Source organism: Ursus maritimus, assembly GCF_017311325.1.
Source record: "Ursus maritimus isolate PB19 chromosome X unlocalized genomic scaffold, ASM1731132v1 scaffold_X1, whole genome shotgun sequence".
NCBI lineage: Eukaryota > Metazoa > Chordata > Mammalia > Carnivora > Ursidae > Ursus > Ursus maritimus.
The window spans coordinates 121,344,877-121,371,691 of NW_024423319.1; the positions used below are offsets into that span (position 1 = coordinate 121,344,877).

The 26,815-nt window shown below is 40.2% G+C and overlaps 1 long non-coding RNA gene across 1 annotated transcript in view; it reads left to right on the plus strand.

Annotated features, from left to right (window-relative positions):
• Positions 1 to 26,815, plus strand: part of LOC103666312 — a 61,527-nt gene that overhangs the window by 26,671 nt on the left and 8,041 nt on the right. Inside the window, exons 2-3 of the long non-coding RNA XR_569467.2 lie at positions 22,962 to 23,039; positions 25,695 to 25,742. This is a non-coding gene — a long non-coding RNA (uncharacterized LOC103666312). The remainder of the gene's footprint in view (positions 1 to 22,961; positions 23,040 to 25,694; positions 25,743 to 26,815) is intronic.

The window sequence follows — 26,815 nt, forward strand, 5'->3', positions numbered from 1 at the left end:
ACCTGAGCCAAAGGCAGATACTTAAGCGACTGAGCCACCCAGGTGCCCCCTCTTTCCTGAAATTTGTCCTGTAATTGGCATCATTGAAGTGTTCCTCCAACCTAGAGAAGAAATCTTAATTATGCTTGGAACTGTAGATAGATTAAGCATTCTCTCACTCAGTACTAGAGAGCATTTCCTTTACGTTCACTGAGTGTTGATTGAAAGGATTGTCATCTCAAGAGACATCTTCAGCCTCCAGAACGGAATTACATGTTCGTTCCCACAAAAGCAACACCATGGGGTCCCAGTGCAAACTATGGCCATGCCACCTTCCTTCGTGTGCCTGCTCAATGCACATCCCACTGAGACTGTGACCTCACCGTCAAAACTTTTCATAATCAACTGATTGCTCCCTCTGTGCTCTCCTAGGCGCCCCGGGCATCCAGAGCCACCACAGTGGTGGGGTGACACGTTAGTGGCTTGGGGTTTCTGAGGCTGTCTTGTTGAGACGCAAATATATTTGATTTCTGCTGGTAAGTGTTGGCAACCCTAAGACCAAAGAGATTCTGAGAAATGGCACGGGTTTCATAACTTCTTGTAATACAAGTCAAATCATGCACGATTTTCTTGGCTCTGTTTTCGGGAGTAGAACCAGGGACTCTTGTTAGTTATAGATACTCATCTTCCTGAAAAAATATGATTGCTTACATTTCTTTCCCTCCTTCTCTGGATCTCCCGAGCTTACCTAATGCCTATTTGCTGTCCGCCCACCCCCAAAATTACTCTTTAAAGTCTTGCAATATAGGATGTGGCTACTGCTCTTTGGTTCATGATCCTTAAAGCGAATAGACCCATTGTCTTTCCATATCAGGGAAGAGCAAACTCTAGTGACTTACCAGAAAACAAAAAAAAGTTCCACACTGCCTCCTACCCAAGTTATCAACAAACCCTGTCTGAACAATTCAATTAATGAGGACTGATTGAAGGAGGAATAGCCCACCTACAGTCTAGCTTCCTAAAACATCAGGAGTTTGTGTACTGTCCTTGGACAACACTGTTGAGGACATAGCCAAATGGATTTCAACTTTAGCTTGCACGGTCTAGCATCTGCTTGGGTTCATGACACCGCACACAAATGTCCTTCCAGCCTGCCATCTCAGCGGTTGTAAAGATGCCGTGGTCAGTGTTGACCACTTCGTCTTTTAACCTCACCATATTAAAGCCCATCTAAAAAAAAAAATTACAGCTTCCTGTTGCAGAGTAATGTTTGCTTCTCTTAATGAATCCATTGACTCTGTTGTTTTTAATGGAATGGCAAATGCCGAGCTCACTTCTATTAACTTTATGGACTAGATTATGGCTTATTTCTATAATTCTAATTTTTATTCACATGTGTTTTTACATGTTTATTGTATGTATGATAACAAGTGTAGGAAACAGCCCTTTTCTTAGGTTACCCATCCCCAACCCACTCCCCTCTAGCAACCATCAGTTTGTTCTCTGTATTTATGGGTCTCTTTCCATTTGTGCTTCTTTGTTCATTTGTTTTGTATTTTTAGATTCATCTTCCTGGCTTTTTTCACTTAGCGTTGTATCCCTTAGGTCCATCCATGTTGTTGCAAATGCTAAGATCTCATCTCTTTTGTAGGGCTGCGTAATATTCCATCTATTGATGGACACTTGGGCCCCTTCCGTATGTTGACTACTGTAAATAACACTCCAATAAACTAGGGCGACATATATCTTTTCAAATTGGTGTTTGCATTTTCTGTGGGCACACACCCAGAACTGAAACTACCGAGTCACAGGACAATTTTATTTTTAATGTTTCAAGGAACCTCCATACGGCTCCCCGTGGCTGCACCAGTGTGCATTCCCACCAACAGTGTATGGGGGCTCCTTTTTCTTCACAACCTCACCAACACTTGTTATTTTTTGTGTGTTTGATCCTAGTCATTCAGACTGGTGTACAGTGGTACCTCAGCGTGATTTTGATGTTGCGTTGGCCTCATGATGCGTGCTCTTGAACATCTTGTCATGTGTTTATTGGCCATCTGGATGTCTTCTTTGGAAATGTCCATTTAGGTCCTCTGCCCATTTTTTATTTGGATTATTTGAGTTTTTATGGTGTTGAGTTTGGTAAGTTCTTGTGTATTTTGATATTAACCCCTTGTTGGCTTTATCATTTCCAAATATTTCCTCCCATAGAGTAGCTTGTCTTTTTCTTTTGTTGCTGGTTTCCTTCATGGGGAAAAAACTTTTTATTTGATGTGGTCCCAATTGTTTATTTTTGGCTTTTGTTTCCCTTGCCTCAGAAGACATATCTAGAAAAATGTTTCTATGGCTGATGTCAAAGAGATTACTACCTGTGTTTTCTTCTAGGAATTTTACGGTTTCAGGTCTCACATTAGATTTTAATCCATTTTGAATTTATTTTTGTGTATGGTGTAAGAAAGTGGTCCAGTTTCATTCTTCTGCATGTTGCTGTCCAGTTTTCCCAGCACCATTTATTGAAGAGACTGTCTTCTCCCCATCGTATATTCATTCCTCCTTTGCATAAATTAATGGGTCATACAGTGGGTGTTTATTTCTGGGCTCTCTGTTCCAGTGATCTGTGTGTCTGTTTTTGTGCCAGTACCATACTGTTTTGATGATTACAGCTTTGCAGTCTATCTTGAAATCTGGGATTGTGATACCTCCAGTTTTGATCTTCTTTCTCCAGATTGCTTTGTGTATTTGTGGTCTTTAGTGGTTCCATACCAATTTTAGGATTATTTGTTCTGGTTCTGTAAAAAAATGCTATTAGCATTTTAATAGGGATTGCACTGAATCTGTAGATTTCTCTGGGTGTGTCTCCTCCATAGTGTTTTCCTTGACTCTTGATGTATGTGGCCCTGAAGCTGGAAGGTCCTGACTCCCTGAGAATGTTAAAATACCCTGTGGTGCCAGGCACAGTGCCATGTCTGGAAATTGGTCACCTTTTCCTTCCAACATCAGAGCAAAGCCATACTGATACCCATGTGAGGACCAGTGTGAGCCCCACACCCCCCTGTTGGCTTGAGATCATTTTGAAGTAATTGGTTCCTGAGACAGTAGCTTGCTGAGCCAACCTCCCTCCCCCCTTACCTCCAGGAATAGGAGCTAAGGAGATTTCTGTTTCCATCCTAAAGGGAGACACGCACTTGCTTTTGCCATGAGAGAGGGAACTAGCAAAGAAACCACAAATATGTCCATGAGACAAGACATTAGCCTTGAAATCAGCTAATTCCAGAGAGCAAGAAAACAGAGTATGATTAGTGCCTGCCAAGTAACCATGTCCTGAGATCCTCACCAACTCCCCCTTCCCTGTAGACCGTACTATAAAACAAAAACAAAAAATCAGCCCCCAGGTAGGGGAGAAGGTGAGGCAGAAAAACAGAAGTACCATCACCCCATATACTCTTAATTGGCCACTCTACAAAAGACTCCAGCTGGGGAAACAGAAAGGTTTTAAATTAAAGTCAAGGATTTTTAAAAAATTTTTTGTCTGTAATTGGATAATTTAAACTACTGAATTGACAGTAGATTATATGACCAGAACCAATTGAAAGGGAGAGACTCTTCTCATTGAAGGTGTTCATAGAGGCAGAAAGAGCAGCATTAGGATGGATTCTGAGTGTATGTTAGGAGTCCAAGTGGTAAGGATCCCAACCATGTGCTCAACGAATATTTATCAAGTTCTGACTGAAGCTACAGACAATGCCAAGTACCAGGGAACCCAGGAGAAATGGGACATGGTGGATCTGCTAGATGAGCTCATGGGCTTGGAGAGAGGTACAAACAGAGAGACCTGGGTCCACAGGGAATGCCTCACCCTCTCTGTGCTGCGTGTGGAGCAGTCGGTCTACTACGAACCCAGTGGTCGCCCAATCTCAGCAGAGACAATATCCTAATTGAAGGAATGACGCCATGTTCTCCACTCTCAGAAAATAAGATAATTAAATGAATACGAGCTGACATTTACTTTAAGTAGGCCCTTCTTCCAGCATTTCTTATGTGGCTACTCTATTAAGTGCAGTCAACATAATGCTATGCGCTTCGGGATTAATAGATCATCTTTTAAAATCTTCGTTACAATTAAAACGGGGAAGACAAGGTGAATGCCCATAAAGTAATAAACAATAAAAGCCTGAGTGTATTTACCTGTTACTCTGAAGCAATTATAGTAAATGCTGCAGGATTTTACTAGGGTCAGAGGTCAACTTGATTCGTAAAAAGCCTCATAAACAAGGTGGGACTTGCAGAATGATTCCCCCAAAAGAAGTGGGAAGAGAAGTTGTTCCATAGGAGAAAAGGATAAAATGAGCAAAGGCACTGAGGGTTAGGAGGGAGCGTTTTGAAAGACTTTGCTTAAAATCACACTGATGAAAATAGACTTTGCGCACAGGAGAAGGGTCAACGTGAGTTCATATAGGTAAAGAGGGAAAAACTAGAAGAGTCCTAGAAATCCAGAGGGGAATGGTCAACATGAGCTTGTGTAAGTAAAGACAGAAATACTAGAAGAGTCCTAGAAATCCAAAAATTTACAGCTGTGAACAATGGAAGAACATAGTAAGGTTTGGAGCAGGGAATTGGGATATCAATAAAACTTAAATGAGATTAAGCTCATAGAAGCCATTACCAGTAGACAGAAATAGGAGAGTGCCCAGTTAGTGAAGTTCACTGGGAGGGTGCTGGCATCCTCCAGTCAAGAAGGTGAGGGGGAGAGGTAAAGTCAGGGTGGATGGAAACAAAGGTGTGTCACATTTTCTCGCTTGCACAAGTATGGCAGATTAGCTATGCCTGACCAGAAAATACATAGCAATTCCAGATAAAGTGTAACAAACATTCTTTTAAATACAGAGTTCATTATAAAGAAGTGGAAATAATTAATTTCTAGGGGTAGAAATGTAACTGCACAAAAAATAAGAGTGTCCAGAGGGATCAAAACTTCTCTGAGGGGAGTAGCCCCTTTCAGGACAGAGAGTACACGTCTATGCACTTGGTCTGATACCTGGGATGGAGTTGAAATTGAAACCTCTTTTCTGCACCAAGAACCCAAAAGACTCTTCCGCCGGTCAGAATTTGCACTAGAAAAAAATACCCACCTGTTAATACAAGGAAGTAACAAAGATATGTACTCTTTTCGATCTGAAATCCAGATTGGAAAAATGTTTCCTTTGACAATTTGTAAAGAACTGCTGTTGTAAAGGCTTGGGAATTCGACCTTATATTTGGTGCATGATTTAAGAAGACCCAACCCAATAAACGATTACCTTAAAATGCACTAGTGTTGGTACCACATAGGGTGCCCGGCACCTTGACGGTGGTTCTCCCGTGAAGCAATGCACCCTGAAAATGAGCAGCATTCTTGCAGAGAAAGCATATGTTAAGGTAAATACTGAAACCCAAATGATGAAACACACAAGGCCACAAACCACTGAGAACAAGAGTTAGTTATGGGAGCAAACAGCAGGCTAGATCTTTTAGAAATAAATCTTTACACCACATCCATCATCCTCTCCCCAATAAACTGTATCAACTTCCTTCATCCTATTCCCAATAAACTATTTCTACCAACTTCCTTCATCCTTTCACACAACAAATACTGACACCAACTTTCATGATCCCATTGCCCATAACTATTTATATCAAACATCTTCCATTATCGGGGTGCTTGGGTGGCTCAGTAGCCTTCAGCTCACGTCATGATGTCAGCAGGGAGTCTGCTTCTCCCTCTCCCCCTCCCCCAGCTCATGCCCTCTCTCTTTCTATCCATCAAATAAATAAAATCTTTTTAAAAAAATTCCATTATCTTATTCAATAAGCTTTTTATACCAAATTCCATCATTCTATCCCCAGTAAACTATTTCTTCTAGAGAAGACTCCATGACTGGGACATCTCCTGCAATCCCATTGCATTATCACCTCCCTGCCTTGGTCTAGCCATTCTTACTTGGAACACCAAGTTTCGCTACGTCCAGAGATGACCTATTTATCTAGCGACACTCAAGAAGCCAGGCAAAGCCACAGCCCTGGATGATTCAGCGTTTATGGCGGAGGGGACATCCAGAGCCTTGGAGGGAGATTTATACCTTGGATGAGAACCGGGCACACATACTCCCAGTTCAGACCAACTCCACGGGACATCTGATGCTCCATCATTGACAATTGTGTAAAGACTTCTTTAAGTGAAGCAATTGCCCTGTGTGGTGTCCTGTCCACAGGTAGGAATAGAAATCAAACGTCACTATTGTTTTTCTATTTCTTATGTAGATTCAACATTTTGGACTTTATCAAGATCTTTTTGTGTACCTACTGACACTCTCCATCTGTTGTAGCCCCTTCAGAAATAAGTCCTGCATCCTTCTTACCTGGCATGTAAAGAATGCTCTTATGTATCATAAAATGATCATGTTCTGATTTCCAGGAATGTATTCTGGTTCTATATTCTGGAATTACGTGAACAAGAAAATACAGATGGCTACATATGCCATGATTTTAGAAATGTCAATCAGGACTACTTGCTTCGTTATATTTTCTAAAACAATCACTACTTAACCTATATATAGCTCCCTAATGACCTTTACTTGTTCCATTTTATACTGGATCAGTAGAGGAAAATCAGTCTTCAGTTACCCTATCACTGTTCCCTGGCAGAAATTCAGACAAGGGCACTTGGACATTCTTGAGGTCATTGATCTCACATCCTGAAAGCCGTAGATACCAATTTTGGTTTGTGATTCTTTAATATGCAAATAGCCTTAATATCATTGTTTTGGTTGTTTGCCATACATTTTAGCTTTGAGACTATCAGATGATGTGAAAGATTGCCCTTTATGGGCTTGTGGAGATTTTGGAAGTTTATCACGTGCAAAACTTGCTAGAGGTAGTTAAGAGGCAATGTGGCCAGTTTCGTTTTGTTGGTTAAGGATAATGGAACCTGTTTTGGGTGAAAGACATACAGAGTAAATTCCCAAGAGAGGAAATGCCATAGAAGTTGGAGTGGGAGGCAGATGATTTTTAGCAGAGAAGAACTGGAATGGTAAAAGAGTTTGAGAGCTATCAAATAGATTTCTGCCAAGTACATGAAGATTCTTTATGTTATATGAAAGAAACACGGTGAAAGAATAATGTATATAGAAAGGTAACTTTTGTGTTGGAAAGGGGTTTAAAAAGATTACCTATTCATTTTTTATTTGCATAAAAGAAACACTGGAAGGGAACATAAAAATCTAATAAACAATTTGAAAAAAGATGAAATGTGAGCAGGAAGTGTTCCAATGCATACTTTTTGTATTATCTTGAGTTTTGAATCTCAGAAAGTCTTACTCATTTTAACATTAAATGAAATTTAAGTGGTTTGTAAAGGTGAAAAAGTGTAAGTTTAATTATTAATCCCTGATTTTCTGGTAGAAATCCACGATTCAGGACATAATTCTGACCAAGGTGGAATTAGTTGCAACAGTAACAACTCAAACACTCTTTGAAGAGTCCTTCATAGTCATCAAAGGAGGCACTTTGGATGTGCCCACTGGTTTTAGGCAAATGATTTATTGCTATATATGTTTTCATGGCTTGAGATTCTCCACGGAAAAATTACTCAAGCAGAACAGATTTCCTCAAAAATGAAATTTTGTGCATAAAATCAAAGCAAGCCTGAGGATCAGGCAGGTTTTGACCCTAGAATGTTCAAGAAATATGTGCAGATTATCTGACAAGCCCTCAGGGGGAAAATACGGAAGCGAGACAGGGACTGTAATTTGAGTGTAAAGAAACCTCAGGTTCAGAATAAGCAGACACCTTAAAAAATGCCCGGTATACCAGAAAATGTTTATAATTCTTGAGTTGCTATCAGCGTAACAAGGCCTATTGCTTGTTATAAAAGACATGCTTTTCATCGCTGATGAAGAGAAAGCTCAATTGGTCTTCTACTTCCCTTCAATGAGACTATGGCTAGGCTGGACAGGATTCAACAAGCATGGTTAGATGGGAATATGAGACTGGGAGGTCTAGAACACTGCCTGCCCAACGTTCAATGTACTTTCTTTGATACTTGAGTGGTCCTCGTGCTTTGTTCTGAATGGCAATATATCCCACCAGGAGAGGACTCCATGGTCCATCCTGCCTTGAAGCTGGGTGATGTCATGTGGCACGGGCCTAGGCAATGGAATTTAAGTGGAAATCATTGCTTTGGCTTCCACAAGGATGATCTGACATAAACTAGAATTGGCTGGTTCATCTCTTTTATTCTCTCCTCTTTCCTTGCCTGGAAGGGACGCATGATGGCTGGAGCTACAGCTGTCCTCTTGTCACCATCAAGGAAAGAGAGAGCAAGAGAATGGGCCAATTGTAGCCTTGACCTTCCTGAACGACTGAGCCAAAGTGGTTCTCCCTTTATAAATGAGAACAGGAACAGTTCATTAATTAATCACATTAACAAGAGCTAACATTTTGTCAGCATCCACTATGTGTTAGATTCTTTTCTAGAATCTTCCCCTGTACTAACCTATATAATCCTTACAGTATGCCTATGAAATTAATACTACAATTACGCCCATTTGACAGAGGAGGAAAAATGAAATGCTAGCTCCCGTTAACACGGGTCCTGAGAGGCAAGTGGGGATTGCAGTTGGGGATTCCCACACTTCTCCACTAGGCCCCACTGCATTCCCAAATCCCCATGGAGCCAGGCGCTCTGAAAGTCACAGCTGGCTACAATCTGAATAGACCTGGTTCCCAGGGGATAGCATACTAGGAAAAGAGTCCATGAAACTGTTATCCTGAATCCTGTGTTCATCATTTTCTGGTTTCCTCTTTGTATCTAGCCTTACTACATAAATTTATCTTCCTAATATGTACACACCCCTAGAATGACCAAGATGGAAAAGAAGGAGGGTGTGCAGTTATGAAATGAGTTTGCTTTTACCTGGAAAATGAGATATTTTTTTCCTGTAAGAAACACAGAAGTAGGACTAGAAGGGTCGAGTATATACTGACACTAACCTCTCATCCTCATGATATCTGCCTCTTCCACTTATGTGGGATTCTAGTGACCCCCCTATTCCTGTTGTGAGCAAACAGAATCGCTGAATTAAATGTCTGTTTCCCCCTCTGCAGGCTTGATTGGGCCAATGACTACTTGGAGAAAAAGACCTTCTTCCGTCTCTCAGGAACACTAGACTTGTTATTTCAGGTCAGTGGTTCACATGGCAACTCCAAACCCCCCCCCCCCTACAAACTCTTTATAAGCCCCCATTTCTATACCGTAGCTGGCCATGACCAAGTAACCCAAACGGCCTTACAAATTATTTAAATCATCTTAAAATATAATGAGCTTTAATTCACTTAAGGTGAGGGAATATTTTATGCACCTTGTACAGATTATTTTGTTGAGCCGGTGGATGGACAGAGAGAAAAGTATCGCAGAAGATTAAGTTCTCCAGTGTCTGTCTCAGAGAGTTGTGTCAGCAAAGAATAATTCCTAGGCACACTGAAAAGTTACAAGGCTCTTTCACATAAACTACTTCTCGCAAGATGAGAGCAGTTGCAGCTTAAAGTAAATGTTGGTCATTTCTCCAACGTCTGTGTCTGCCGTATTTATTTTCCTGAAAACCCTAGATAGTCTCTCGAGGGCATTAACAGACACGACCGCAGGGGAATGCCTCTGAATTTGGTCCTCCTGCTGCAAAGCAGGCATCGGTACAAAACAGCATCTAAGAAATAGGTTAGGGATTCATCCATTCGATCATATTTTATAGTCGATGGGTTCCATATAAAGAAAGAGATGCAATGATGGAACTTACCTTTCCTCCTTGAATACTGAGCTGGTACTTGTTATTTACCAAGGTGCTACAGATTGGCTGTGCTCGGTGTGATATTTATTATGGATGGGTGTGCATTCAGGAGTTATCGATTTTATTACAGAACACCCTGGATATGGGAACAAGGAATACGTTTTGGAATTCAAATACGCCAGATTCCAGTTTGAGGGGGAAGGCGGACGAGGGCAGGAAGAATCAGTGTGGGAAGCTTATGAAGTGGACACGATAAGGCAGAAGCATTGACTTGCACATTATTCATTTGATGAGCCAGAGACCTGAAGCAAAGAGAGGCGTCGGTTATGGTTTCTGTCTTCAAGATCAATACTCACTGTCGCAGCGCGGTGATTTGGTTCTTTAACGTAACAGGTGGTGAACTATAGGGTTGGTGAACGTTGGCCTGTCTGTTCAGAAAATACCAAAATGTATTTCTCGTTTGTGGAAAAATATAAAATTTCAACGATGTATTATGACAACACTTAGTCTACTTTTATAGGCAACTGCCGTCTTTGGCACTTGTCAAAATATTGGAACCCAAATATTGTGAGAATGTTTCATTTGGAAAATACTAACTCTGCACTTCTCATTTTATGCTGTGTACTTGATTCCACTGTCATAGCCGTGGAGTTCATTGCTTTTTTTTTTTTTTTAAGATTTTATTTATTTATTTGACAGAGAGACAGCCAGCGAGAGAGGGAACACAAGCAGGGGGAGTGGGAGAGGAAGAAGCAGGCTCCTAGCGGAGGAGCCTGATGTGGGGCTCGATCCCAGAACGCTGGGATCACGCCCTGAGCCGAAGGCAGACGCTTAACAACTGTGCCACCCAGGCACCCCCATTGCTTTTTCTTGGAAGTCACTTCAAATCTGCTTATTTTTTTTTTAAAAGAGATTTCTGTCTTCCATACTTTTCCCAAAGACTGGGTGATAATAAATCATTCTGATTCGATTCCTTAATACATTTCTCGCCATTCCTCACTATAGCACACTAACTTGTTCATGCCAATTGACTTCACTGATTCTTTTATTTCGATTTTGAATCAAAAAATTGAATTTTATTGATCCAAATGTTGCGACCTACCAGGTTCATTAAAAGGTGAGATTTTCTTGTTGATGCTTGAAAAGAAGAAAAGTTTTACAACGTTGCTATGAAAGAATTTCGTGTTTGAAAGTGTGTTGCAGGTTCACCCGGGTGGCTCAGTTGGTTGGGCATCCAACTCTTGATCTCAGCTCGGGTCATGATCTTGGGGTTGTCGGATCGGGCCCGGCGTTGTACTCCGTGCTCGGCATGGAGCCTGCTTAGCATTCTTTCTCTCTCCCCCTTTATTAAAAAAAAAAGTGTGTTGCTTCTATTTCTTCACCGTATAATAGAGATTAAAATGCCATCATGTACTTGTAAACATTCAAATATCAATTATAAAAAAATACATCTTATATGCACATTATATAAATTATAACGATTTTACATAAACTTTAGATAAATTTTAAAATTAGCATGAGTTTTGGTGGCTCACAAAACCTGATGGGGGAATAGATCTCAGAGCAAGAAAATAGTAAGTACAAACCAGCTGATGAAAATTCTCACTCCATACACAACAACAAAAGTAGCAGTACTCTTCAGCTCCTCCTCGTCTCCCAAAACACAGAGACCACAATATTTCTGCAGAACCCGAATGTGATGAGTGACCTACAGCGGCCTCTGGCAAGTTTTCTGGTTTCTCTGTAACAACATCGAACAGCAAGGACGCACCTGCAGGGCTTCCAGAATTACAGGTGCTCACAGTTTCATTGGTTGACCTCCTAACCTCTTCTTTTTTTTTTTTTTTTGGAAAGATGGCGCTTCTCCAAACACAAATCATGTCTGGCATTTGGGGCGAAAATCCAAATATGTAAAACTCTAAGTGTCTCCTGTGGTTTTGGCTAGAAAGTAAAAAACTAGACAACAGGCAGTCTTGCTCCTTCCCCTCATACTTATCACAGAAGGGAACGAGCAGCTGCGGGAGTCATGGAAAGGAGATGCCAGGTGTTTTCAAAATAATGTTTGATAAGAGAGTTTAAGGAGTTACCTTCCTTCCCTGTGCATCTCCAAATGGATGCTGGGTGATATCTGACAGAGAACTTTCCACGTGATTCATTCCAGTCTGTCTCTTCCTCTCCTTCTCCCCCCCGCCCCCCGTGTCCCTCCCTCTTTGTAGAAAGGCTGGGTATCACCCACTGATCTCCTGTGCTTGGACCATGCACCTCCAGGTCCACTGAGCACGGACAAGCTACTGACTCTCTGGGTCACATTTAATCATGGCGTCTCCACATCGGATCTTACCAATGATGGTGGTGACAGGGAAAGCGAACCCAGACCAAGGCTGGTTGCGTGATACGCAAAGCTTCCGATGATCACCAGTTAAGAATGCAAACATTCCCATTTAGTAATGATGATCGTCTGGGAGACAGCATTACTGTAATCTGGAGTAGCCTGTGTTCCTCTGAGGGATGCACTCCTGATTGCACCTCAAGTAGCAGGTCTGACCCAAAACTGAGGAAAGTAGCGAGTGGTAAAAGAAACCCCAACCATGGCTGGACCCTCACTCCCTAAAGGGAATTCAGGAGTCCGTGCACCCACTTGTCACAATTCACAGAATTCTGAATGCGCTTACCCGCAGGGGGAAGTTAAGGACATGCAGGGTACTCATGGCTTTGATTCTTAAGGGTGTGGTAATATGCAAGTAGAGGCTCCACTAGAAACACATGGTTTAAAAAAAGGAAATGGTAACTTACTGATGAAGACAAGTTTATTTTATGATGCACATATTTCAAATCAATTTAAATGTAAATTTAAATTCTATATGAAGTTTATTAGTTGTAAAACAATTTACTGAAGAAACATTTATTGAGCATCTACTCTGTGCTAAGAACAAGCTATTCCCAGGGAAATCATGTTTTTTTTTTAAAGTCTTCCTTTTTTGTAGCATAAGATTTGTAAAAAGTAACTTTTTATGTGAAAGTGGAAACTTACAGAGATACTGCAAGACTACTCCAGGAAGCATAACTTTTATCCAGATTTATCTAGTGTTGTTACCCCCCCTTTTTTTATTCTATTGATAGATAGATACATAGGTATAAATAGCAGATATAGATAAATGCATACGGAGATGATAGATATGAAAGATGGATGGATAGATGGATAGGATGGATAGATAGATAGATAGATAGATAGATAGATAGATAGAATGGATGGATGGATAGATAGATAGATAGATAGATAGATAGATATGATGGATGATAGATGATAGATAGATAGGTAGATAGATACGATGGATGGATAGATAGATAGATAGATAGATAGATAGATAGATAGATAGAATAAATGATAGATGTGGGGATAGATAGATATGATGATGGATACAAAGATAGATGAATAGATTAGATAGATAGCAGATATAGATAAATGCATAGATGATTGATAAATATAGATAGATGACAGACAGTTTTGATGACCCATTTAAAAGTAAGTGCTGGCCCTTTGCTCCTTTGTGTTTCGATGTCTATTTCCTAATAAAAAGATCATTCCCTCCATAACCATTCCCTCAACTTCAGTATATTTCACAGTTAATATTATTATTATACCATCTGAATTCCAGTTTTTTATTCAATTAAATAATACCTTTTCCACATTCCCTCTCCGGTTCAGGATCTAGCGTAGGATCATGGATTACATTAATCATCTTGTTAGCTTGCCCCTTTAACCTGGAAGAGTATCTCAACTTTTCTTGGGCTTTGGTAACGCTCACATTTCGATGACTACAGGACCCTTTGTAATAGATTGTCATTGTGAGTTTTCTGATGCTCTCCTGTGTTTCAGCCCTCATTGTGCCTGCCTAGCTGGAATATTCCTAAGTGGTGTGTCTTTTTCAGACATATGAATGTATGTCCACCTCTGCCTGGTGGTGGTAAAGTCGATGACCTGGCCAGGTATTGTCCAATTTCTCCATGATAGTCTCTGTATTTTCACCTTAACCACAGATAATATATGTGGAAACACTTTCAGACCATCCAAATGTCATGCTCCTCATGGAATCCCCTCTGCCACAGATGGGACATTCATCGGGGATTCCTACTTAAAGGAATCTTTGCAGTGATGACAGGAAATGTTGATTTTCCTATGCTGACCCTCCTTCTGCAATGTATCCCACATTTCACTGGAAACAAGATATCTCCTTTCTTCTACACTTACTTATCTTTTTATTATTGGTAGGAACTCATGGATTCTTGATGATTTTTAATTTTCTACTGTACCGAGGTACCTTTTACCGTAGGGATAAGCAGTGATGTGTGTATTTGGGGTGTTTACTTTGTTGTTGCATTACACCATACCAATTACGGGAATGTGCATTGTGATTTTTTAAAAAATAATATATCCTGAAAACCCCTTCATATCAGATCATAAAGATCATCCTCATTTTTCACACTTGCATAGAACCCCAGTTAGGTGCACCATAATTAATTCAATCATCTGCCCCCGTTGGAGCATTTGCAGACCTTCTGGTATTTACCATGATCAGTACTGCAATGCAAACAACCTCGTGCTTTGGCATTCCTATTGGTGGGAGGCATAGCCCTCAAAAAGGTAAATTCTAGAAGTGGGGCGATTGAGGTGCATGATAAAGGCGTGTATCGTCCCATTAAATTTTGTCACCTCCCCCCAGGAGCTGTACATTTGCAGCCCCACGGACAATGTTTCCCACCAGCCGGGCCAATAGATCATATTGTCACAGTGTTAACATTTGCCAGCGAAAGAGGAAAGGTATCCCCATGCTGCGTTAGCCTGCATTTCTCCTTGAGAGTAAAGCTCAACATCTTTTCACAGAAGGGTCATTAAAAGAAAAAATCTTTTCTATGTGAGTTGTCAGTTTGTACTTTTGCCTAAGTTTTAAAAATCTGTACCTTTTCTCATTTTTATAAGCCTTTGGGTATTAGGGATAGTAGCCTCCAATATATTGCAAGTATCTTCTCCTTATTTGTCTTTGTTTTTAATTTTATTTGCGAAATTGTATACCATGTGGAATTCTTTTTAATGTAGCCAAATGGGTCTGTCTTTTCTTTTATAAGTTCTGGTTTTATTATCTCCAGGTGTGACTCTTAGAAAGCCATTTCCCTACCCCGAAGCCATGGAAGAGTTGTCTCAGTTTTTATCTGACGACTTCCTAGTTCTTGTTCCTTTCCCTTTCCTCTGGTCCATTGAAGATTCGTTCCTGAGTATGGTGTGAGGAGTTGATCTAATTTCATTGTCTCTTAAATGGCTGCATACATCTGTCGTCGTGTCCTTTATTAAAACATCCATTATCCCTTGGGGCTCCTGGGTGGCTCAGTTGGTTAAGTGACTGACTCTTGATTTTGGCTCAGGTCATGATCTTGGGGTGGTGGGATCGAGCCCTGCGTCAGGCTCCACACTGGGCATGGATCTTGCTTAAGATTCTCTCTCTACCTCTCCCTCTGCTGCTCCCCCACCGTGGGCACGTGTATGCTCTCAAAAAAAAAATCTGTCATCCCTAAATGATTTGAGATCTTACTTCATCCTACACTAGATTTCTATCTCCTTGGGTCTATTTCTCTTCGTTCTATTCTCTAGTTCATTACTTTTTTCTTTCTTTCTTTTCTTTTTTTTTTAAAGATTTTTTATTTATTTATGTGACAGAGAGACAGCCAGTGAGAGAGGGAACACAGCAGGGGAGTGGGAGAGGAAGAAGCAGGCTCCCAGCGGAGGAGCCTGATGTGGGGCTCGATCCCAGAATGCCGGGATCACACCCTGAGCCGAAGGCAGACGCTTAACAACTGCGCTACCCAGGCACCCCTACCTTTTTTCTTTCTTGGGCCAGTTCCACATAGTCTTTGTCATAAAGACTTTGCTGTGTATTTTGAATATTTGCTATATATTTAAAATATACAGCATGACTAGACTCCTCTCAGACCTTCTTTCTCAGTATAAAGCATGCTTTTTTGATGAAAACAGTCAGAAATTGGTGGGACCTCTTCGACCCCATACTGCTATTGACCTTGAGTGCTTTTTTTAAATCTTTCAGAGATGTCAGGCTAGCCAAACAGTATTCAATCCACCGATAATCTCTTGAGTGCATTTTTAATTTTTTTTGCACAGTGGTAGGAACACTACAGACACACATGTCGTGTATTTGCATTGCAAAAATGAACAGGGCTATCTTGATTTTTCATTACCGATGACACAAGCTGTTAAATTATCTCCTCTGTAATTGAGCATAATGAACATTAGGGTTTGAGATTGAAATGCTTGAGTGTTGTCTTTTATAAACAAAGGAAGACCCGATGGACAATTATAAGGCTTCCAGATATTGTATCTCAGTCTCAAACAAAGGTAATTTAATGTTCAATTAATCTCAGGAGGAGGGACAAGCTGTCTCACATAATCTCCTGTTACCAATTTATAGGTTTTGTTGCATCAAGTAATAACCTGATCTGAACTGTAATAAAGCGCAGTTTTAGCCAGACATCATCTCCAAGTAGCCCATATGTCCAGTCCAGATACTTCATAAGAATTTTTAAATGTGTAAGAAATTTTTAGAGTATCTTTCTCACTATAAAATATGTTCTCTTAAAAGGTCCCACCAGTTTATTACCATGGGTGTAATTGATAATGAATTGTTAGTAAATCATTTAAAAAATTCCCTTGCAAATAGGATGTTTTAGCTCTGATATTTAATTGTTCCAACCAATGCTTCATAAAAGCTTTCTAATAAATTTTCTGTTGACAATGATTAGGAATGTATAAATATAGTAGAAGCTTGACTCATGGAATGTTATGATCAAGTGCCCCCAAATGTTTTCTTTATATTTTATGGTTCCAAAAAATCAGACTGTAAGATAAAATCATACTTTGTCTCATTTCCTAGCCTTCTCAAGTTGAAACTGAATTTTATTCTGAAAATATCACAAGTAGATATAAATCATTAATAAATTGTCAGTGCATATGGAACTGCCATAACATATCTTCGTTTTATAATTATACCTTAATTTGTTTTTTAAAATGATACTAAGGTTATTTGATCTAGACACATCATGTAAAAATGTAGTTGTGACATGTAGTTTAATCAGGGAAAATAACATTTATAAAAACAAGTTAATCTTCTTCAGCTTATGTCTCAGAGAACTGGAAAATGATTTAGATGGTATCATAAGTCAATAAGAATGTAAAGGAGACCACATTTTAATTATCTTTTCAGATAAAATATGAATAAAATTCCTAGTTTGACTCTAGCTAACAATGCTATTAGATCGTAAATATCATAAGTCAACAGATTTAAAGATAGATCAAATACAAGTATCCTACAGTACGAGTCTAATTATAGACAATTTAGCTTTCTATTTTTAGTTGTACCATATCCTGTACCCATTCCGTATCTTTTTCAACTCCTTTATTCTTTCCCCTGGCCTGCCGTACAGAAAATTCGGGGTTGGTATTGAGTAATAGGCGTCTGGTTCTGAATCAGCCTTGATTACTCCCAATTGTCAACGCCTGGTTTTCTCACCTATAAAGTTAGTTGTGGGTGGATCAACATTCGAAATGGCAAATTGGATTTGTCATCAGCTAGAAACAGCTACAGGATAGTCTTTGATGAGAAGGAATGCAGGCTTTCTAGAAACAAGATTGATCGTTGAGTCTGCACAGAAGCTGAAAGATGATCTGAAGGCATGTGTCCCAAATACCTCCTCTGGTTGTCTCTCAAAGGTCGAGCTCTGGGTGTGGAAAGGAAGTTGACCGTGGATGTGTGGTCTCTGTCTTGAGACCCTCTTCTGTTTCACTGATGTCTTTGTCCTGATCCCAGTATGACGCTGTCTTGATCACTACAGCATGAATGTGTCTTGAATATGCGTAGTAGGAGACCCCCAAGTTGTTTTTCCCTTTCAGACTTTTTTTTTTTTTTTTTTACCCCTTTGGCTATTCTACATATGAATTTTAGAATAAGTGTATCAATTTTAACAAAAAAGCCTGCTGAGATTTGGACTGGGATTGTGTTGAATCTGGAGATTGACTTGGGTAGACGTGACATGTTGAAACCTACATAGTTCTCCAACGCATGAACAAAATACACCTCTCCACTTGCTTCAGTCGTCAAATTCTCTCAGCAGTGGCTTGTAATTTTCAGCATACTGATCTTGCACATCCTATGTCAAAGTTGTCCCAAAGTATTTAATACATTGAATGTTCCTCTTCCACATCCTATGTCAAAGTTGTCCCAAAGTATTTAATACATTGAATGTTCCTCTTATTGATGTTTCTTTCTCACTTCCAATTTTTGAATGTTCATTGCCGGTATATAGAAATATAATTTATTTTTGTAGATTGATCTTTTCATCTTGCAACCCTGCTATAAATACACATAATAGTTCTGGTGGTTATTTAGTATATTCCATTGGAGTTTCTACAGGGATGATTGTGTCGTATTCAAATAGGGTGTTAGCCTCCCTTTACAATCTGGCGTTTTGTTGTTTTCCCCCTCATCGAACTGGCCGGAATCTCTAGTACAATGGTGAAAAGAAGTTGTGCCAGCAGACATGTTGGTTTTGTTCTGATTTTAGGTGGAAGAGTGCATTATTAAGAATGCCATTCGTTGTAGGATTTATGTAGATGCCTTTTATCAGACAGATAATTTCTTTTTTTTGAGCATATTTTTTAAAACCAGGAACAGGGGCGCCTGGGTGGCACAGCGGTTAAGCGTCTGCCTTCGGCTCAGGGCGTGATCCCAGCGTTCTGGGATCGAGCCCCACATCAGGCTCTTCTGCTGGGAGCCTGCTTCTTCCTCTCTCACTCCCCCTGCTTGTTCCCTCTCTCTCTGGCTGTCTCTCTCTCTGTCAAATAAATAAATAAAATCTTAAAAAAAAAATAAAACCAGGAGCACACATTGAATTCCAACAAAATGTTTTCTGCAAATATTGAGATAATCAAGGTGTTTTCTTTTTTTTTTTATTTTAATGATTTTTTATTATACTATGTTAGTCACCATACAGTACATCCCCGGTTTCCGATGTAAAGCTCGATGATTCATTAGTTGCATATAACACCCAGTGCACCATGCAATACGTGCCCTCCTTACTACCCATCACCGGTCTATCCCATTCCCCCACCCCCCTCCCGAGGTGTTTTTCTTTTTAAATCAATTAATAGGACATTCAGTTTGGGTGTTAAAACAACCTTATATGTTTGGAATGATCCCCCTTGGCCATGATGTATTACCCTTCTTATGCAGTTTTGATACACTCTGCTAACATGCATTTAGAATGCTTGACTGCAGTATTCATCCATCGTATTCATCCGTAGTTTTTGGTTTTATGCATATAATAATTTCCACAAAACATTCTTGTCATTTTTGTTCATGCCATCAATTATATTTTAAAGATATTTAAATAATTAAAAAATCTTACAGGTTTATGAAGGAGCTTTTGCTTTTCACCCTTGTGTTAATTCAGGTATCCATCCAATACTATTTTCCTTCTGGCCGAAGGTATTCTTTGGACATTTTTTTAAATGTAGGTTTCCCATGAAGCCCAACACAGGGCTTGAACTCACGACCCTATTCTTTGGACATTTTTTTAAATGTAGGTTTCCCATGAAGCCCAACACAGGGCTTGAACTCACGACCCTGAGATCAAGACCTGAGCTGAGAATAAAAGTTAGACACTTAACTGACTGAGCCACCCAGGCACCCCTGGACATTTATTATGGTGAAGGTGTGCTGCTTAAGAATTCTTTGGGGTTGGGGTGCCTGGGTGGCACAGCGGTTAAGCGTCTGCCTTCGGCTCAGGGCGTGATCCCGGCGTTCTGGGATCGAGCCCCACATCAGGCTCCTCCACTATGAGCCTGCTTCTTCCTCTCCCACTCCCCCTGCTTGTGTTCCCTCTCTCACTGGCTGTCTTTATCTCTGTCAAATAAATAAATAAAATCTTTAAAAAAAAAAAAAAGAATTCTTTGGGGTTTTATATGTCTGAAAATATCTTTTCTTTACCTGTAGCTTCTTTAAAGATATTTTTGCTGGGTATAGAAATCTAGGTGACTTTTTTTTTTAGTAACTTAAATGTGTTTCTTCACCATCTTTCTTCGATTGTTACTGACAAGGAATCTAAAGTTATTCTTATCTTTGCTCATCTATGGAAAACATTTTTTTCATCTAGATGCTTGTTAAGATTTTACCTTTATCACTGGTTTTGAGCAATTTGATTATGATGTGCCGTGGTAAATTTTTTTATATTTCTTGCACTTGGAGTTTGTTGAGAGTCTTGGATCTATAGGCCTACAGTTCTTTTTAAGTTTTGGGAATTTCTGTCCAGTATTTATTTAGATTTTTTTTCTGGACTCTCTTTTTTTTTCTCCTTTGAGCATTCTGATCACCCACTTATTAGGATACTTGGTGTTATATTACAGTTCACTTATTTTCATTTTTTTATTCTTCTTTTTCCCCTATATATATTTAATGTTTGGACAGTTTCTGTTACCATGCTTCAAATACTCTAATATTTCAATATAGAATGTTGTGAATTTGACCACTTTGGGGTTAGGTATTTTTATTCCTATAAAAATTAATAGGCTCTCTTGGAGCACCTGGCTGGCACCTCTGTCTTCGGCTACGGTCATGATCTCCGGGTGCTGGGATCGAGCCCCACATTGGGCTCCCTGCTCAGCGGGGAGTCTACTTCTCCCTCCCCCCTGCTGCTCTTCCCCCCACTTATGCTCTCTCTGTCTCTCTTTCAAATAAATAAAATCTTTTTAAAAATTCATAGGCTTTCTTTTGGGATTTAGTTATTTCTAAGGAGATTTATCTCTTCTAGTCTTATTAGGTTTGGTAACAAGACCTGAGCAGTGCTTAGACTGTGGAGAATGATTTCCCCCTTACTATGGTGGAAACTTCCTCAATACTTTATGCAGTGTCTTAAATACTATGAGATTTGTTTTTTCCTTCTGGAAGGTGCAGTCAGACACTGTTTACAGCCCTCTGTGAACACTAAGCAGTGTTCTAATTCTTTAGATGGTTGTATCCCATCCCTAGATCATATGTATGCACTGTATTGGTTACATAAATGTATTGATTAGGAATTTGCTAATTACTCGAGGAGGGCACTCTGCAGTTCTTTCTTTTCTTCACACTCTGTCCTGAAAATCCTAACCGCCTTGTTCTCTCCACTGTAGATGCATCACCTGAAACAGGAGTCTTCCTGGTTCTCCTTGGGTTCCTCTTGTACCGCTACCTAGAATCTCTCTCAGAGCAGCAGCTGTTCAATGATAGTACTCATATCATTTGTTACTCATCTTTCTGGAATAACTGTCATCCACTGACTGATATCCAGGGTCTTGAAAACCTTTGTTTTACATATTGTTTCATTTTGTTTTCTTTTGTCAAGATGATTTCCTGTTAGTTACTCCTTCTTAACCAGAGATAGATGTCTTAAGTCCGCTTTCTACATCCAAAGTGATATAATTTTTGTTATGAAAAAATCTGCAATATTTGATCTGGCTGTGAGAAATGTTGAGAGCATTTTTTCTACACCAATCATTTTGTTGCCTGGCTACTTTCCCAAATGCAAAGTTTCATCTGCTATTGTCTCCAGCCCAAGTGAAACAAGCTTGCACTGGCTTTTCTATAATGGAGAAGTAATGCAGATCAGTGTTTAGAAGGCTAGATTTTAGAGCCAGAATCTATCAGTTTGTGTCATGGCTGCAAAATTCACCTGTGTTCCATTGAGAAAGTTACCAAAATTTTCCGTGCCTCCATTATCTTATGCATGATGTAAGGATAACAATAGTGCTGCCTTATGGAATTGTGGTAAGGACTAAATGAGCTAGTATTTGTAAGACACTTGGAACAGTGGTTGGCACAGAAGCACCATATGTGGTTGTTAAAAGAAAAAGTAAATGGTAACTCCAAAAAGGAATTATAAATGTTGCAGTGAAATAATGGGAAAGTACTATCTGTGATTTCAGGAACCATTATGTAGACAAATAGCTCTCTCATTCCAGTTGTAATGGTTTTATCAATAAATTATGCTTAAATCTTTTATAGCACTATATCACATCAGTATTTTTTTAAATGGGTCATCCTGACAAGATTGAAATTAAATCATTAATCTTATTTTTAATTCAGAATTCTAATGATACTTGCTACTAAATACATAGAGTAATTATCAGCCCTCCAGCTACTAACAAAAGAAAGGCTTTTTTTTTTTCTTTTGTTTTTTAGAGGAAATGGATAAAGATGTGCTTAAAAGGGAAATGTTAAATGATGTGATGGAAGAATTAGGTTAGTGCCCAGGAACTCAAGGTTGAGTGGATTCAGGAGAGCATCTTAGGATTCTGTCTTTGAAATTGGATCCATAGCACGTGTTTTTAGAAGGAAGGTTAGAGTGACCAGGTTCCCCAGCTGTGATGGTACAATCCAAATGTGGGAAGACGTAGGGGTTGCATTTTGATTACACAATCCCTTTTTGTCTTGAACCCCTTTGCATATGAAAGTTTAGCCTGCCACCTCCTTCACTTCTTTATAATTCTCATTCAATGGTTATAATATTTTTTTTTGTTATATATATGGTTATAATGGTTATATATTGGTTACACTATAACGTCATCCTAATTTGGAATGGTCATGGATTTAGGGGAGACATTAGGGCTGGTGCCTTCTATCAGGTCATCAGAACTGCACATGTGAGTTAGGAAAGCATAGTCCTACAGCTGGACACATATTTGGACATTTCATGTTTGCTTTGTGCAAGGTCACTTAACTTGGAGACTGGAAGTCTGGGTTGAATTAAGTCGTGATTCGCCAATCTCAAGATCCCGGTCATGAAATGCTACATGAACTAAGTCAGGGAGGGTGGGGGGAGGCAGGTGTGCCTTTGGAAGTGTCCCCCTTGGCTTTGCTGAAGTATATATTCCAGAAATCCCTTTCCTGTGTTTCCCTTATCCTGTATGAAGGTCCAGAAAGGAGATTCTCGAGGGAGTAGGAGGGTAGGGGGGAAGCAGCCGCCATTTTGCAGGTCACCCATGTCGCCTCTCATTTACAGACTCACCTTGTTGGTGTGAAGCAGTTCCGTGTGCCTCACGTTCCCCGGCTCTTCCTTCTGTGTCTCTAGGGCGCAGGCTTGGCGTGCGTGTGCACCTCCACCATGAAGAGCCACCAGGAAGATTCGACAGGATGCTGTTGCCACAAGGTGAGAGGCACAAATAACGCACATAACTTTCCATCCATCTTCCCTCGTGCTTGTGAGCTCCAGCCCACCGGGATCTCTTCCCTTAACATCTCTTCTTCCTTCCTGACCACCTGCTCTGTGGATTTCCAGCCTCAGCATCAGGCACAAGGATGACAGGCTGAGCAAGCGTGCTCACGCCACGCCACAGCTGTGCAAAGTCAAATCCCTGCCACACACACAAACACGTCCTCCAAGGGATTGTGTTTCCATGATAGCACCCAGGTCGGTTTGCACAAATTAGGGAAAAGATAGGCGCACAGCAAACTCATAGAGACATATGAGGCCACAACACTGAGAAGAATCACTTTCCTTACAGTGCGTTGCAACTTGGCCCTTTTGTGAATCACAGATACCAAATAAAGGTGTTCACCAGAGTGCATTTTTTTTTCTTCCACAATCTGTGGAGAGAAATGATCACCAGTGACGTATCAGCTGGGATGCTTTAGTTGAATAATTAACATGAGGAGAAACCCTTTTAAATATCTGAGGAATGATTTTTGTTTTGTTCTGTTTTACATCCTAGGTCATATTCTTTAGATATGCAACAATGAAAAATAGGATTTCTCTTCCTACTCTTTTAAAAGTAGACATCTATAAAACTAATGCCGTGATGAATTACTGGACTTTTTAAGAGATAGAAATTAGTGAGAACGAATCCCTTCAAAAATTTCTCTCTTTCTGAATTCCTTAAAAGAACTTAAAAATAAATAGGGGTGCACCAGTCTTTGGATCAGGAAGGAGCCGAGAGTAGAAGGCACCCCATTCTCTAGTGCAGTCCCCATTTCCAACACGGAGAGCCACCTGGCCGGGATGCAGAAAGGCAGATGCCTTGCTTTGTTGTTGCAGCCCTGTGACCAGATTCCTCACCCGCCCCTGACTCGCTAGCCATGTATCTTCACACCAAAGACGGGTGCAGGGTTTAATACGCAGGACAGTTACTTCACAAGCACCGTCGCTAGTCGGATGTGTAGAAAGGGGATCCCCAGATCATCAGCGTTTCAGGAAATTGTTTCCCTTGGAGCTGTGGTTCTCAAATCGTAAAGAATATACATGAGTCTCCCCGGAAACGTCTTCAGATGAAGACTGAGTCATAGGCATGGGTTCGGTCCTGAAATTCTGCATCTCCTACAAGCTCCCAGGCATTGAGAATATTACTGGTCCAAGAATGACACTTCCCATAGCAAGGCCTTTAAAGACTGTAAATTAAAGGCCTTACAGAATGAAAGATTCATAAATTCCTCAGATGCCTTTCTCTTTTTTAAGTGAGGGGCATGGTGTCTAAATTATAAAGACCTCCGTATCGTCAGGACATATGTATCTGGTAATGTGAGGTGTCACCGCCTTTATGAATGTTTTTTAATTTTTCTCACCGACTTTGCAGTAAAGGATTCATGATGAATAGCCTGGATATTTTTTTACTTCCTCCAAATACTGATTTAGATGTGCATTGCAAGGCTTTATTTGTAATTGATGGTAAAATGTGTACCTGTATTCTCCAATTAAGGAGCCAATTTTTCTACCCATCACATGCGGAATATTGAAGACGAGGTCTTAAAAGGAATGGTCACAAAACATGTTTGATTTTTGAAATGCTCCATACTTTCATCCTGACACCCCGAAGTGAAACGGAAATTTAGCAATAATCTTATTAATTCAAAGCCCGTACCACGTGCAGTCCTGAATTATGTGGTAAGGTTGTTTTGACACGAAACAAATTAACAGCCGAAGCATTAAAAGAACCCAACAGATTGGCTATGGAGAAGCAAAGGGGAAGAGAAGTAGTGTGTTTACAAAAGACAGGAGACAAACAAATTCAAAAACAATGCTGACATTTAGAAACAAGATAACAGATTAAGAATAAAAAATGTATCAAGTCCAGGCTGCTTCTATAATCTGTTGGTTTACATTTATTTTTTTATAAGGAAAATGGATAATTATATAAGATTGAATTAACTGCTACATGTCAAACAGTGTGGCCCCAGGTCAATTTATTAAACAGCTGATTTTTCGCAATTTAATTCACCTAATGCCACCTTATTAAAAGCCAATTCTTCTAAAGCAGTTGATTACTTTTGAACATACTCCATTTTTTTTTTTTAAGATTTTATTTATTTATTCGACAGAGATAGAGACAGCCAGCGAGAGAGGGAACACAAGCAGGGGGAGTGGGAGAGGAAGAAGCAGGCTCCCAGCGGAGAAAGCGGATGTGGGGCTCGATCCCATAACGCCGGGATCACGCCCTGAGCCGAAGGCAGACGCTTACCCGCTTTGCCACCCAGGCGCCCCTGTTGATTTACATTCAAAAATGAAACCCTCATGAATTCCCCAAATTGTTTTGTATAGATGGGTGTTCAAATTTTTTCTTTGAAAATACAATAATGCTTATGAGAGCCCCATGTTCTCTCTCATACTTTGTAAGCAGCTGGTAGTAGACATGACACGGATAACAGTGATATTTCTTAAAAAGAAAACAAGGGGAGACAGCATTCAAATATACGAAATGAGCATTGAATTGAGGATGTTATTAATTAATTGTCCTTGACTTTTCTTGAACAATCAGAAAAAGCGAATCATCTATGATGTATAAATATGTATATATTTTTTTCTTTGTTAAAGAGAAAGAAAAAAGGGAGACCCTAGGATGCCATCCGTCTGGGGACATGGGTAAGTGTAAGATTTGAGAATTGTAGATGTGGGACTTGTTTTCGCTTTCCTGGGGTGACCCCACCAAACCACGGACGATGTGTTTGAGCTGCATCTTTCAGACAATAATCCCGTCCTGCTTAATAGCCAAGGTCCCTTCTGCTGTGATTTCTACTCAGTAAGTCCGGGATGCGACCTGAGACTTCACTTTTTTTTTTTTAATATTTTATTTATTTATTTGATAGACAGCCAGAGAGAGAGAAAACACAAGCAGGGGGAGTGGGAGAGGAAGAAGCAGGCTCCCAGCAGAGGAGCCTGATGTGGGGCTCGATCCCAGAACGCCGGGATCACGCCCTGAGCTGAAGGCAGACGCTTAACGACTGAGCCACCCAGGCGCCCCGAGACTTCACTTTTTTTAACAGGTTTCTGGGATATGTCATGGTGCCCTTCTAGACCACGTAGAAAGAGCACGTAGAAAAAGTTTCGGAGGTTTTGCTACCATTTAAGAAAAAAATACTGAACGTTTGGTTACGTGTTAAAGTGGATTGAGGTTGCCTCTTCTAACCTACCGTTGTTGGTATTAAAATATTCCATGTTTAATAAAGAGATCTGGTGTGACTCGAGGCCCCATCAAGGACGATAAATTTCTACACCCGTTGGCCCCAGAGAATCCTAAGCCGGGCTTAAATCCAAGAAATTGCCCACTGGGGCATCATTGGTCAGGACAAGACCGAGGCCATTTATCTAGAGATGTGGAAATGGCCACTCCTTCTCAAGACCGATTTGCTAGACTTTTACTCTTTTACAGAAACGGGACTTTTTCCTAACAGGGACAGAAAGAGCTCATCTGATAAGGAAACGCTACCCGTTTCCTATTGCTTCCGCATCCAATCATGAAACGACTTGGATTGAAACAACACGCATTTTATTATGTTTCTGGAGGTCAAGAGTCTGCCCTGCGTCTCCCTGGGCTAAAATCAAGGTGTTGGCGGGATCAAATAATCCCCTGTATTGAAGCTCGTACCTTTTCCAACAGATTCTAGTAGACTATGGCTCCATGAAGAGTCAGACTTTCCCTTTTTATCCCCCCCCCC